Below are 15,179 nucleotides of genomic sequence, written 5' to 3'. Positions count from 1 at the left end.
GAAAATGCTTGCCTGGGAATAGTTGTCATGCTGTTTCAGTATTTAAATTGCATTATAGCAGAAACTATCAGATACTTTATGACAATATCTTGATTTTGTATGTCTCTGCGTGTACTTATTTTATTTAAGCACTTGTTTACTAGGTAGGTGGGGTGGTCATCAAACCATTTGCAGGGAAGACACAGGCACTAGGAAGAAACTACAAAATAAATGCATGAACAGCAACACGAAGTGGACAACACATGGAAGTGAGTTGATTGTATAATGGGTAGAATTTATAAAGCAAGATGGAAAATGGCATCTATAATAACATTTTATATGATAGCAAAATGCATCTTACCTTCATCAAAATATGTTAAAACACATTAAACAGAGTAATGTCAGCAAACTATTTGGGAGACAAGCAGCTCTGTTTTATGTTAAACACCTCGATTCAGTTTTCAAAAAAAATCCTCCCTTAGTTTCACCTTGCAAAGGTAATTAATTCTAGGTAGTTGCCTAATTTTTGTCATTTGTTTTGTCTAAAAATGGCATGGTAGAGACAACCATTTTTATGTGATTTTTGTCTTTCAACTAAAGCTACTGCTTCTTCCCACAGTGCCCTACACTATAAAGTCATGCTGACATTCTTTTACATTGAGTATCCAGTTTCTTTTAAAGGAAAATCATGATGTGTTGATTCTAGGCTTCCTCTGAGTAGCTCACAAGACAGGTGCCAGGTGTCAGTAGAAATTTTAAATGACAGCCTTTGATCTGAATGTATTAACTTCACGGAAAAAATCAAGTAAGGTTGCATTGTAAGAAAACTTCACCTGAAAGTGCCACATCAGTATAGGAAAAAGTTATCTGCTGAGAATATGGCTTGCATTACAGATTGTAGGACAGAGATTTATTTGGATAACAAACTGAATGTGCAGACTCAAACTTCAAAGTGAAAAATCACTTATAAAAAGGTAAATGCAAAATGCATTCTTCCTAGAAAAGAATCTTGATCTATTCCATCAAGCACACCAGCATACTTTAAGTCACAGTAGAGGTGTTTAAAACTCAACAGTCTGTGGAATGATCAATGATCCAATAGGTAGTAATTTCTAATATCTTATAGCTTCCTTCTGTATAATCTTTTGCAATCAATTGAAAAATGGACAGCTAGTTTTAAAAATGCACTCAGCAAGAAACACTCAAAGGTAAAACAAAAGTTAGTTAAGTTGGTAGGTAGGCAGTTGGATAATAGCTGGAAAGCATCATCCACCATAACCTTATAAACAGTACCATGACTAGCATAATTTCAAAGGGAGGGTTTCACATGGAAAAATGGTAAGAACCACACAATGACTTTAATTATCCGTATTCATTCATAAGCACAGTAACATAACTATGCCAACAGCACTCATCATTAACTTTACTCCTGTTTTTCTCTTGATATTATCTATTTTTGTTGTTTTTTAATAGCAATGCGCTATGGACTAGTCATGGCTTATGCTGGATTAATCTACTCTGGTAACTTTTAACTAATATATAAAAAAAAAAAAACAGAGAAACTAGTGTTCTTAAAACTTTGTTGATGGGCTCAGTCATAATAATTCCCAAAATCATGAAAACCAGGTAGTGTTCCAAAGCAACAATTCTTTATTCGTCACAGACAAGCGATCCTCAGTAATAAAAATCAGAAATAATTTTTGTTTCTGAGGAGCACTTGTCTGTGACGAATAAAGGCTTGTTGCTTTGGAACACTACCCGGTTTCCATGATTTTTGGGAATTATTGTGACTGCAATCATCAATGAAGTTTTATTTTTTTCCTCAGCACTCGTAGTGGTGAGGTTAGAACTAGACAGATTCCTATGTGTATTCATTATTTATTAATAAACACAAAAATTGTCCCGCAGCAAAGGAGGTTAGAAGAATATTCAATCCTTTATTGTGGCAACTCAAAAATATAAGCAATATTTAGCAATAGTAATGCCTTCTTCAGTGCTATGACACACAAAAATAATTGTTCATTTAAATAATAAAACACATGATAACAGTTATCTCCCTACTGGTTCATACCAAATTTAACCAAGCTCATTAAGGCCAGGCTTAAACAAAGCCTAACAATCCAACTAGATTCTTTTTTATTCAAAATGGTATGTCATCCTGCTTTACACATCTTGTTAACCTGAACTTTATCTATTATAGTGAAAGTAAATCAAGCTGTGGTATGGGCCATTGTATGTTTAAATAATTAATTGGACATTCTTTTGTTTATAATGTCACTGAGTTGTTCAGTTATACGAAACCTCAGTGGCCGAGATGTTTGTCCCACATAAAAAGCAGAACAAAAACAGGTTGCTAAATATATGACCCAGTCACTGCTACAATTTCCAAAAGACCAGATCTGATATATCTTAGAGGTATTACTGCTGGTGAATTCTTTAGTCTTCAAAACATATGCACATGCAGAGCACTGACCACAAGAAATACTACCCACCAATTTGTCACCAAATAATGTGATCTGCTGTGTACTGGGAGGGGATGTATGTTTGTAGTGGGTAAAATGAGAATTAAGTGTGAGACCTCTACGATATGAAAATAAACATTGGGATGGTAATAGTTCTGATAATTTTTCATTGGTCATTAATATGTCCCAATAGTTGTCAATAATCTGTCTAAAAGTGTTGATGTTGCATCCAAAAGAGGTGACCAGGCATATGGGTTGAGCTGGATACCTATCCAAATTGTTAGGGGTATGTTGATACTCCAAAAGGTTCTATCTAGATTGTTCTGAGGCAAAAGAACAAGCCTTTTTTATGTTATAAGCATTATAGCCCCTACTGAGAAACCTATTGACTAGATCCTGTTGTTGTAATAAAAATGCATGCTCAGTGGAGCAAATGCATTTAATCTCCTTATATTTTTGGAGTTGCCACAATAAAGGCTTGAATATTCTTCTAACCTCCTTTGGTGCTGGACAATTTTTGTGTTTATGGTTCAGTTGGTTTAATCTGTGCACCTTGTTGTACTTGCATGCTTTTTGTGTTTCTCATTTTTTATCTAACCACTATATTTTACCTCCCAGAGGCAAACTACACTGATTCAGGTACATTCAGAACTACGCACATAATGTAAATATTATACAAAGTTCAGGTTCATGCGTGGATAGTAGGCTGGCAGCCTAGCCCAGTTTTCCTAGATGCTGCAGAGTAATGTCTGGTTAAGTCATTTACCTAGAGTCACACGGTAAGTAAACGGAAGCTTATGGACTCCAACCTTAGACCGCAGCATTAACGGCTCATGTCCTTAATCCTCTGCACAAACTGTCAGACTTGATATTTGTTAAATAATATATTTATTTCAGTATACCTGACCCATATAATATGATTGCACATTATTAATTGATGGCATGCATGGTGTGAATTGCACTCTGTAAATGATATATACATACACATACATTGCTTCTTCCGGAGTAATTGCTGACTAGGTTGTGAATCGTTGTTAAGTATACTAAACTCTGCCCTGCTGGAATAAAAAGAGTTTTCTATAAGATAAATATGGGTCCCTTCTGACTTTCTATATACAGAGACATATTTGGGACTTATTCCTTAAGGACTAAGCTAAGACACTATAATGACACTGTGCTGTAATAGCTATAGAGATTTCTGGTACCATATATTGACAAAATGACAATTTCTCAGAATCGTCTGATATCTCAGTGGCCATCAAGTAAACCTCTGCACTGTCCCTGATTTTACAGAATATCCTTGACTTTGCCTCATATTTTTGCTCTGTCCTTCATAAAATTGTTGATTTTATGGTAAATACGTGATGGTTACATTTAGTCAATAATGCCAGCCATTAAGAGTTTCATACCTCCTATTGTTCAGAAAATGCATGTTGATATAAAACGTATTATTCTGTTAGCCTTTTCAGAGATTTAGAGTAGGATTTAATAATTGTGCCTCCCGTCACCACTATTTTTGCTTTGTCCAGACTTATTGAGCATAGAACTTGTGAGTCATCCCTTCAGAGGAAGGGCAAAGCAACGAATGACGTGTTAGGAACTAGGGCTTGTTTGTATGCTTATGTTACTAGACATCCAGTGGAGTACATAATGTGGGATAATGTTAGAAAATGCGCACAACTCTTTTATCTTTAAACCTGTTAACATGAATATGGTCTGTTTCCTTTGAGAGATTCACCATAACTGTACAGTATGTCCTTTTTTAAGGTGAGACTGTGCTAATCTTGCTATACATTTCATTTCGCAGAGAGAGAGAGGGGTTTATTACAATGCTACAAAAAGCCTTAGTGTAAGTGCCCCTTCCCTCTAAAGAACAGAGAAAGTTGTACTAGTCTCCAATGGAAAACTGCGCACTGTACCCTGTCAGAAAGGAACATCTGTCTTTGTTTGCTGATGTGTGCCTGAAATGATCTATAAATGAGGGGTTTTGAATAACAGAAAATTCTCCTCTGCATTAGAAGTCTGTGGACTGATGTCACTGTGACATATTCCTTTGACTATGCCCAAGGATTTGTCCTTGGATGTTTTGTACTGAGGGTGAGTATCAGTTCATTTTACCAGCCTGCTCCTGATCTGCAATAGTTAAAAAAGAGACGTCCACCTAGAAGGAAAATAGTGACCGATAGCCCCCTGCTGAAGAAGGCCAAGTTGTTAGAGATACAGAGAATGTCCAAGCTGACAGGAAACAACTTATCAAATCTACACCAACTATAAACAGACCTACAGGCTCAGTCATTGACCTGGATGGTAATGTAGTCTTCAAGCTATTCATGCTGGGGAACCATGTCTTACTTGCTATCAGAGGTTTGTGTTTACCTAGGAAAAGCCAAGTTTAATTGTGCTTTTGTTACATATGCAGAGGGGCATCTGTACTCAGATTGTTTAAGAAAGGTTCCTATTACTTTAGCAAACGCAATGAATTGCGAACGCTGTTTAGTCTAATGCCATTATGCAAAATGTCAAAATACCGAAAGCACAGAACTGCGATTTTTTTCCTAGGGGGGAAAAAAATCACTGGGCCGTTTTCGGGACTTTGCCATTTTGTCCACTATGGTGCGATCTCGGAGTTGGTATATTTAAGTAGGGGGTGTGTGGGGGGCACAGCCCCCCACATGGGGGGATGGGGAAAAGCCCCCCACTTTATTTTGTGTTTTGATTTTTTTTTTTTAACAGATCAGCGATTTTTTTCCCTGGGAAAAAAATCTCTGATCCGTGTGTTCGACATTTTGGGTTTTTGGGGATTGTGGGTCGATTTTATAGCGTTTGCAATTCAGTGCATTCGCTTATATAATAAGAACACCAGCATTGTTATAGTATGCAAATATGCAACTAACATAATAATTAGGATTGCCAACAATAATGTCAGGAACTAAATACATACATTCATTCATTTGAAGATAACCCATATATTCCATTCAAAGTTGTAGGATAGCCAGAGCTTCTCCTGACACTCACTGGGTGGAAGGCAACTCATACACACACACACACACACACACACACACACACACACACACACACACACACACACACACACACACACACACACACACACACACACACACACTCAAAAAGGAATACACAGCTATAGGCAAGTTTGGTGTTCACCATTTTACCTATCATATGACTTTTGAATGAGGGAAGAAAGTGAAGCATCAGATGAAAGACAACATAGACACAAATGGGTCCCCTTTAGAAGCCCAAAATCCCACTTACCCAAAACTCAAAAGACCAACATGAAAATCAAGACATCCAGGAAGACTGACTGTCCAGAACACCGATAGATCACTAATGGTAAGTAACCACTTGGCCAGCATGCTGACCTTTGCCCCTTACCTCCACGGTAGTGTAATCTCGCAGTTGGTATATTTAGTTAAGGGGGGTGTAGGGGGTGAAACCCCTCACATGGGTGGGTGCTTGTGTGCTTCGCTGCTAGTATGTTTGCAGGTTGGGCGATTGGTTACTTACCGTTCGTGTTTTGTCGGTGTTCTGAGCAGTCAGTCTTCCTGGATGTCAGGTTTTTTGTCTTGGTTGTTTGGATTTCAGGTAAGTGGAATTTCAGGTTTCTAAAGGGGATCCACACAAATAGGAAGCATAAACCCAATACATAAGGCACCCCAGCCAAGAAATGAACAAAAGAAACAAGCACTATAAAACTACAGTGTTAAGTGCTGAGTAACTGTGCTGCTCTGGCTGAAGGCACCCATCTTGTATATGTTACTGTACTCTCAGTCCAGACTACTGTTCAACATGGGGCTGGAATTCTGAAGATGGCCACAGTATTTTGTCCAGTGGGATTGCCAAGATTTGTTTGACTGCTACATTGATTTTGTATTTTCTTGGTCCTTTCTTTTTGTAAGTTATGAGTAAAATTTCTTTTAAACAAGAAACGTGTTTATTGAGTTATCATATGTAATGAATACGAACTGTATTGACATATTTTCAGTTGCAAACATTATACATCACTTATAATTTTCTATACAGTCAATGGCAGTCAACCACTACATAGCTCATTCAGTTCTTGCCTTCATTTAAACCTCATTCCTCCTCCAAAACATTTTTCTGCATCTATTGTTCCTACAATTCCCATTTTATCTATGTAATTTTCTCCTACCCTTTTCTTCCATTTCTTTTATCTGTTATTATGTTTCACTACTTCTAGAATAGTTGGTTTTGACCTTGATTTAAACACAGCAAGCCTTACTATGTCTAGGCAATTCTAATTCTGTATCACAGCTCAAAAATCATTATCTTAGTTACGAGTTTGCTCACCCAGTATTTCTGACAGAGTAGTCTGCAGGGGATTCTTAAAGTCTGCCAACTCATTACACTCCCAAAAATATGTTCCCGGTTACCTCTTTCTTCCCCATAAAACCTCCAACATTTGTGATCTATGTGAGGAAAAATTCTTTGGAGTCTGCTTGGGGCATAACAATACCTATGTAAACACTTTCAAGCAAAGATCCTAAATCTTTTAGACTCTTGCATATTTGGGAGCTATACATTTATCACCCCATTGTTTTTTTGTGAATTGCATATCCATTCTCCCTTCCCTATTATTGCTAACCTCTGCTGATTGATTCCTTTAGTTATCATACAATATTTTATTTGCCCTACTAATTATCCTTTTTTAACATCAGCTTCTGTTCTGTATTCTACTAAAACTCAACCAGTGCTGGTCTTTCACTTAGGAAACCCCTATTCCTTTCTCTTTGCCTATACTCTGATATCAGTCCTTGGTAGGGAAGGCAATGTCTAGCCTGCAGTCCAAACAAATTCTTGGCCCCTTCCCATTCTGTTATCTTTCCCTCTCTAATTATTTGCTCCAAATACCTTGGTTCCTTTGCCAGTTTTCTTCAGTAAATTCTAGCCCCCTCTTGCCTATTTTCTGTACCCCTAATCGCAGACATCCCTATAGGCAGAAGCTCTTTTTGCCATTCCTATGTTGACTTAGTTTTTAGAATACTTTCTGCTACTTTATAAATATAATGTTCTGTATGGTTATTGTTATTCTCCTTAAGGATATGCATCCAAAATTCCAGTCTCTCCTTATTTCTTGAGCTTCCTCTCTATTTCATCATCATCCCTTTCCTCTTTGAATTATAGCTTTCTGCTTGTGCTATGTAGAGGAGCCTTAACTGTCTGTGTAGCTCTGAAATACATCCTCAAACCAGGTAATTCCAAAACACCTTGTTCTATTGGAAGGATCAACTTATCCCACTTGATTCTTGACATCACCCCCCCTGCAGAAAAAAATTCTTCAAATCTTTATTGATTGCTATCCACAAATTTTCCTCTAGTTGATAAAAATATGCTTAACCTGTGTATAAAACTAAATGGACTGAATACATTTTCACAGCTTGTATCTTGTTATCCATAGCCATAAAACAAAGCTTCCAATTTCTCAAGTTTCTTCTATTATATTTTGTTTAGCCCCTTCCCACATATTTTAGCTGCCATAGCAGAATCCTTTTTAACCCATACTCCCAAGTACTTCATTTTATCATGTCTCCATAAATATGTTTTTTGCTTAACCAATTTGTGTGTGGGTACACAGTTTATAGCTATAGACTTTGTTTTATCTTCTTTAATTTTGTATCACAAAACGACTTAAAACTGTCTCAGAATGTCCCACAATACTGACATATCCTTTTCTGGTTTTATCACGTACAAAATAATATCATCTGCAAATGAAGCCAACTTTTCTTGACTGTGATAATACTAATGATATACTTGAATTTCTGAATCCCTTATTTTATTTGTGAGTGGTTCAAAATATAACGCAAATAAAGGGAAAGAGGGCACCCCTGCCTGGTTCCTTATCAGAGAGAACCCACCACTTTAATTTTTACCTCCATCCCTCATATATCCTACTAATCAAAATATTATTTTATTAGGGAATGCAAATACTTCCACTGTCTTACTCATAAAATCCCAGCTTACTCTGTCAAATGTTTTCTTTGCATCAGGACGCACCAACTGTGATATTTTCTTACATTTCATTTTCCTCTAAATCATCATTTTTCTATTAATGTTGTCAAATGTTTGCCTGTCCTCCACAAAACCACATTGCTCCACATCTATCAATTTTGGCATCACCTTTGCCATTGATTTAGCCATTATAGATATAAACACTTTATAATCATAGTTTAGGATTGAATGGGCCTGTATGAAGCATGATCTGATGGGTCTTTACCCTCTTTAGGTATTACAGCCACCACCGCTTTCTTCCGGGATGTTGGTACTTCTCCTCCTTTTAAAATGCTGTTAAACAAAACCTTCCAGATATTTATAAGTTTCTTCCATTATAGCTTCTTAACTTCCACAGGAATACCATCTATTCCTGTAGACTTGTTATACATAACCATTTTTATCTCATCTCCTCCTATTCTAACTGTTAGTAATCGAGTCTCATCTACCCCTAACCTTGGTATATTTAATTCTTCAATAAACATTTCCATTTGTACATTTTCTGGATTTCTACATTTCTCTGCTTTAAACAGATGTCATAAAATTTTTGAAATATTTTTAATACCGCTATAGGATCTCTGGTTATTTTCCTTGTTTTAGGCTCCCTAAGCTTGGCAACAACCTTTTCTACTTTGTGTTTCCTTAGCCATTGCACTAAAAGCTTTTGTGCTCTGAAGTTATTATCCTAAAACATCTTCTCTAATAACTCCAGAATAATTTCCACTACCCATACGTTTCTCTCTATTTAACAAATAAGTGGAAAAGTGCCAGTGTCACTCTGCATTTTTATTTTAGTTATTATTGGCTTGTGATCTGAAATAGTTATTGGATGTGTACCAAAACATTTAATTAAATGAACATGTTCCTTTGAAAATTAATTTCTGTCTAGCCTAACCCAGTTTTTGTACCTTGGGGAATAACATATAAGTTCTCTCCAAGCTCCAACTATTTAATTTACATCTTCCATTCCAAATATTTTCATAAATTTATTCAAAAATCCAACACTATTTTGTTATATTTTTTCCTTCTAGCCCCCAATACATCCTTACTGTTGCAAATCAAATTTTACCCCCCACCTATTTGGAATATTCCTGCTGAAAGCTGATTATTTCATAGGTTCATAGGTGTGTAGTAGGTTAATGGCCCTGGAGCCTTTACAAGCCTAGCCCAAAAAAATTGCCCAGGCACCATGCCACCCGATGTTAGTTCATAATGCCCCTATCCAGTAGGGCAACTGGAGTGATCCCTGGGGTGACCTTTCTGTTACCCATCCACTCATCAAGATTTCTCTTGAAGAGGGCCAGCAAGGTGCTCTACTTGATATGAGTGGGAAGCTTATTCCAAAGTATGAGCAGTCTTTGGGAGAGTAACCTGTCCCTCCAGCATGTTCTGTTAATTGTGATAATGAGGTTGTGATCTCTGAAGGATGTGGCATGGGGGATTGGGATTTCTTTAGGTGTAGAATTTCAAGTAGGGCTGGGTCAGACATGGCTTTGTAAGTCAAGCAGAGATCACCTCTAAGTAGACAATAAGAGACTGAGAACAGCTGAACTTTCTTGAGTCTGTCCACGTAGGACATGTGTTTAAGGCCCAGGATCCTTTTTGTGAGGTACTTTTGTGGCCTCTCCAGCTGTTGTAGGTGTCTGGTCAGGTACATGCCAAATGGGGCGTTATAGTCGATGATTGGTCTAATGAGGGATGAGTAGAGTGGGATGATGACCTCTTCCTTCCTGGATGTGAAACCTTTGGTTATAAGATGTGCCATGTATTAGTACTTTCCGACCACAGTGGCAATGTGGTCGTCAAAGGAAAGGTGGCTGTCAACCTGGGTGCCCAGATCTCTTATGGCTCCTTCAGTGTTCAGTGGGCTCCCATCAATGTGGTAATTCATGGGAACTGAGTTTTTTTCCAAAGAGAATGATAATGCATTTTTTGGAATTAAGCTTCAGGCCATGGTTCCGACACCAGTCATTAGTCTCAGAGAGGCCCTTTTGTAGGATGTCTGCATCACTTGGAGAGTTGATAATGACTCCTAGCTTGCAGCCATCAGTGAACTTCATCAGCCAGAGTCCTTCTGTGTTAGCCTGGACTTCTGAGAAGTAGATGCCAAACAGGAGAAGGCCCTGGACCGAGCCCTGTGGGACTCCACTCATGACTGGTCAACAGTCTGACTTGGAATCTGCAACTTTCACTCTGTGGGTCCTGTCTGTGAACCAATTTGCAACCCACCTAGTGATGTAAGGATGTATGCCTAGTTTGGTGAGTTTATCAATAATACCTGAGTGGGGAATTGTATCAAAGGCCTTGGCCAGGTTGAGGTAGGCTGTGTGCACTGTCTTACCCTCATTCACAGCCTTGGTGACTGCTTTGAAGAAGTCAACCAGGTTCAGCAGGCAGGATCTCCCCTTGATAAAGCCAAACTGTGTGAGGCCAAGAGTTTGGAGATTGCCTATATCTTTGTTAAGCAAGTCCATGATAATGCTCTCCATAGCTTTGCATACCAGACTCGTAAGGCTAATGGGGTGATAATTCCCAGGGTCTGAAGTTGCTCCCCCTTTATGGAGTGGGATGACTGTAGCAGTGTGCCATTCATTGGGGACATAGCATGAGGTAAGGCTGTGATTGAACAGGGCAGATCCTGCCTGCTGAACCTGGCCAGTTTGTTTTTTAGCACATGTAGGATGCAGCCAGGGATATTATCAGGTCACATGGATGCTGTATTATTGGCTTTGGACAATGCAGATTTTACCTGTGCTGCAGAAATGGTGGGTACCAGGCTTTCTTCTGGTATTGTGATGGGGTCCTTGAAGGGGAGAGAGGTAAAGTTGGCACTGAATCTGTTGGCCAGTATGTTGGCTTTATCTGTTGGCTCCAAGCATGGATTTTGCTGGTGTTTGATTCAAATAAAGTGGAGTTTTCCTTGATGGCTACTGGGTGCATTACTTTTGGTTACTAGTATTTTTTCGTGCATCCTGGAACTTTTTATCATTTGGTTTATCTGTTGGCTCAGTATAGGAGGTGCCATTGTGCAATAACTCAGAGCAAATCTGGGGATTGCCTTAGAGGTTTTTGATATAGCTATAGAATACTTTGTGGTTGTTTTTGGTGTCACCAGCAATTCTGCCTTCATAGCTAGCTTTAGAGGATTTGATAAGGAATCTCAGATTTTTGTTGAGACTGATAAGGGAGGTTTTCCAGTCTTGTCACTTCATTTTTTTCTGCAACAGTTTCTTCTTTCTGTTGTAGAGTTTATTGATGGCCGGGAACCACCAGATTGTCTTCCTTTTTTTGAGGAGAGCATCTCAGTTCTATTTGGTATGGCAAGGTCCATGCATTTGTGTACATGCTTGTATAGTGCATTGGTGTATGATTCGGCAGTCATGCAGCTATTTTCCATTGGCATGGGTGCCGAGAAGTTAGGCACCTCTATTTTTAGGAGCCCAAAGTCGGCTTTAGAGAAGTGTTTCAGGGTGGTCACCTTAGCAGGGGTTGTAGGTAAGATGAAGATTCCCATGGTGATCAGTTTGTGGTTGGATTTAACCAGGGAGGAATTGACTATAGGTGTGGAGAAATGGTCTCCCATGTTGGTGATAACCAGATCAAGGATGTTGCTTCCTCTAGTGGGGGTCAGAATGAGCTGGTCCAGGGCATTGGAATTAATAAATCCCAGAAAGCGTTGGGCCTGTACATTGGTACTTGAATATTTTTCCCAGTTGATGGAAGGGTAGTTAAAGTCACCTAGTATGAGAGCATTGGGTTGGACCTTGATAGATTCTATTTCTCCCAGAATTTTCTTAAGCTCCATTGTAGCAGTTTTAGATGGAGTATGAATATATGCCAGTGTAATCCTCCTACCTTGCCAGTAGCCCATTACTACTACAAATCTACCATTATCTTTTTTATCATGATTGGAGCTCCTCTAGTAACTAATATAAGAACTTCCCTTTTCCTTTTTCCAATATACCCCATTGAATAACTATCAAAAAATCCTTTCTTTATCAAATTTACATGCTCATTTATTTATAATGTATCTTCCGTACATAACTGTTTGCAATCTGTATTTTTTGATATAGTTCACTACTCTTTAACATTTGTACATACATGTGAGAACATTCACATTTAAAGATAATATGGTAAGTGCTGTCATTATGACAAGAAGTTGTTATTCCCACCTGTTATGTATAACAGCTTTTTTTTAAATATCTAGATTCAGTTTTTGTGTTACATGCATACATTGTTTGGCAGGTTGATCTTTTATACAGTTGTATCTTATCATATCCAATTGAACATATTTCACATCTTAACAAGACTTTTTGTTTTAATGAAAAACCTCAAAAAAAACATACACCTAGAACCTAGTAACTTAATGCAAACACACAAAACTATGCACATCTTCACATAATGTTTAACGCTCCTAAAAGGAGCAATTGTCCCAGGTTGACAGTTACACTCATAGGCCTGAGATCACTTATCCATGATAAAATGCATAGTACAGCTAATCTTCTACTTACACTAACTGCTGCCTGTTTTTGTCTTATCTTTATTCTTCTCCCACATGTAGAAAACAGCTTGAATGCTTTCAGAAAACATTATCTTGTAGCCACTGAAAGAAAAGAGTTTTCTTTTTGTATTGCCTTTCCTAGCTTGTCTCCATAGGAACATGAGAACCAGATGCACAGTTGCCTTCAGCTGCAAGCTTCTCATGTTGCATTTTGAACATGTATTTGCTACAGAAAAACTTTTCATTATGTTCAGTGTTCATTTATTTACTTGCTTCCCATTAAAACTTGTTATTAGAACAAGCGAAGGGCCTTAATCCAGTCATTCTCCTATACAAAAGTAACAAAAAGCATATCAGTTTTACTTATACCATGCTCTTTTGTTCAAGCTTTCTTCTCTTTTTACATTGCAGTGCCTACATTTCTTAAAACTGAACAAGAAAGAAAGAAGAAGAAAAAAATGGCACCTGTTTACTTTAGTATCCCTATTATACACAAAAATAACTGAAAAAGCTTTACTTTATAACACGCAGTACGTGTCATGTTTTACTACAGTTACCTCTTTCCTTCCTCTTCCCGTCTCTTTAATGTCCTTCCAAACATTAATGACATGAAGTAGGGCATATGCTTTGGAGTCCCCTACAAGTTTAACAGAGTCAAAGAATGTCCAATATTTCCAGGTTTTCTTGTTTTGCCATATTTCACAAATGTAATTGTTGCTTTGTAACCCCACATTTATTCATTCATTGGTGTTTTTCTTCCCTGTTGATATCCATCTCCCAAATCCAGTCTATGGTTAATTTCCAATATAATCTGAATTCTTCCAGTCAACTCTTGTGCTTTTCTCTGTGTCTCAAGCATTTTCCTTTGGAACACTAGAAAGGTTTCATTGGCATAGTCTCTTTATGAGCTTTATCATCAGAAGAATAAGAAGCAGAATCCCCTTCCATTTGATAGTCCACTTTTTGTTGGACAACCTTTTGTATTTCCTCCTTACCATGTTCTGCATCAAAAAAAGACTTTGACCCTCCAGGACAAAAATATTCTGAAGACAGATAAATACAGCAGCTTGAATCTTACATTGCCTCTCGACATTTCCAGATTGCTAGAATACATTTACTCCACTTCTGCCTGGTGTACAGTAACTAGTCATTTTTCTTAAATACTCTACTATCTCTAACTTTCAGTATTTTATCTTTCTGGAACAGCTTTGTCAGAATCAACACTTTCTGCAGGTAAGATTACATATTTCCTACTACAGGTGTTGGCTGCCTTTTCATTGTCAGGTTTTTGAATACACAAGATGTGTCCTTTCAATAAGCAACTGTGGAATAATAGGCCAGTTGCTTATTTGTGCTTTCATATAATTAATACTGTCTGTTCCTTCCAGTGTCTATGGTACAGCAGAAAATGTCAGGTTTTCCCTATGTGCTCTGTCCTCTAATTCTACCAGTTTTTTGAAAAATCTCTTCTTGAGCAGTCTCATACTCAGCCAACCTTTTCTTCATTTCAACCACTGATTCTTGCAATTTTATCAGTTCATCTGAATATGTGTTTAAAGCTTTTTCCAGGTGTTCTAGCCTTTTGTGTTTTGAGTTGATATATATACTCCTTCAGTGTTTTTGTTTCTTTTGATCAGCTCAGAGTACATTTAACTTATTTTTTTCCTCTAGATTACTGAAAGCCATGTCTTGCACCAGAGCTGATGCTTGAACTGCTTTTTGCTGAATAGCTACAGGATTCTTCCCAGCCAACATTTTCTACCCACCTTTTGTGATCGATTTTTTTCAGGCTTTCTAAATTTCTTGTTTGCTGGCATCCAGGCAGTGTACTTACTAGCCAGTAAATGAAATTTACCCACAAAGATAAATTCACTTGCTCTCTTTTCTGAGTTTATGCTTTCATACTTGGACAGCTGAAAGTAAGATGTTACTCAGCATGCAGCCATCTTGGAAGTTACGTGTAACATTTTTTTGAGTCTGAAATATTCTAGAAGAATTTTATTGCAAACGAGTTCCTAACGTACTTAATAGCAAATATATTGAAGCTTAGTCTGAGTTACTGTAATCCATGAGTGCAACTTTATGCTTTTGCAGTCCTGTAACCTCTATGTTCTGATTTCATGAGAAATCTTTAAATGCTTTTTGTGAGCCCCTCTGTTATCATTTAATTTTTTTTAGATTGTGGTGTAACCCAACAATGTGCTACAGGA

The sequence above is a fragment of the Protopterus annectens genome, chromosome 8.part1, assembly GCF_019279795.1.
Source record: "Protopterus annectens isolate FY-2018-M chromosome 8.part1, PAN1.0, whole genome shotgun sequence".
Classification (NCBI taxonomy): Eukaryota; Metazoa; Chordata; order Ceratodontiformes; family Protopteridae; genus Protopterus; species Protopterus annectens.
Note: the sequence above shows the minus strand (reverse complement) of the source record.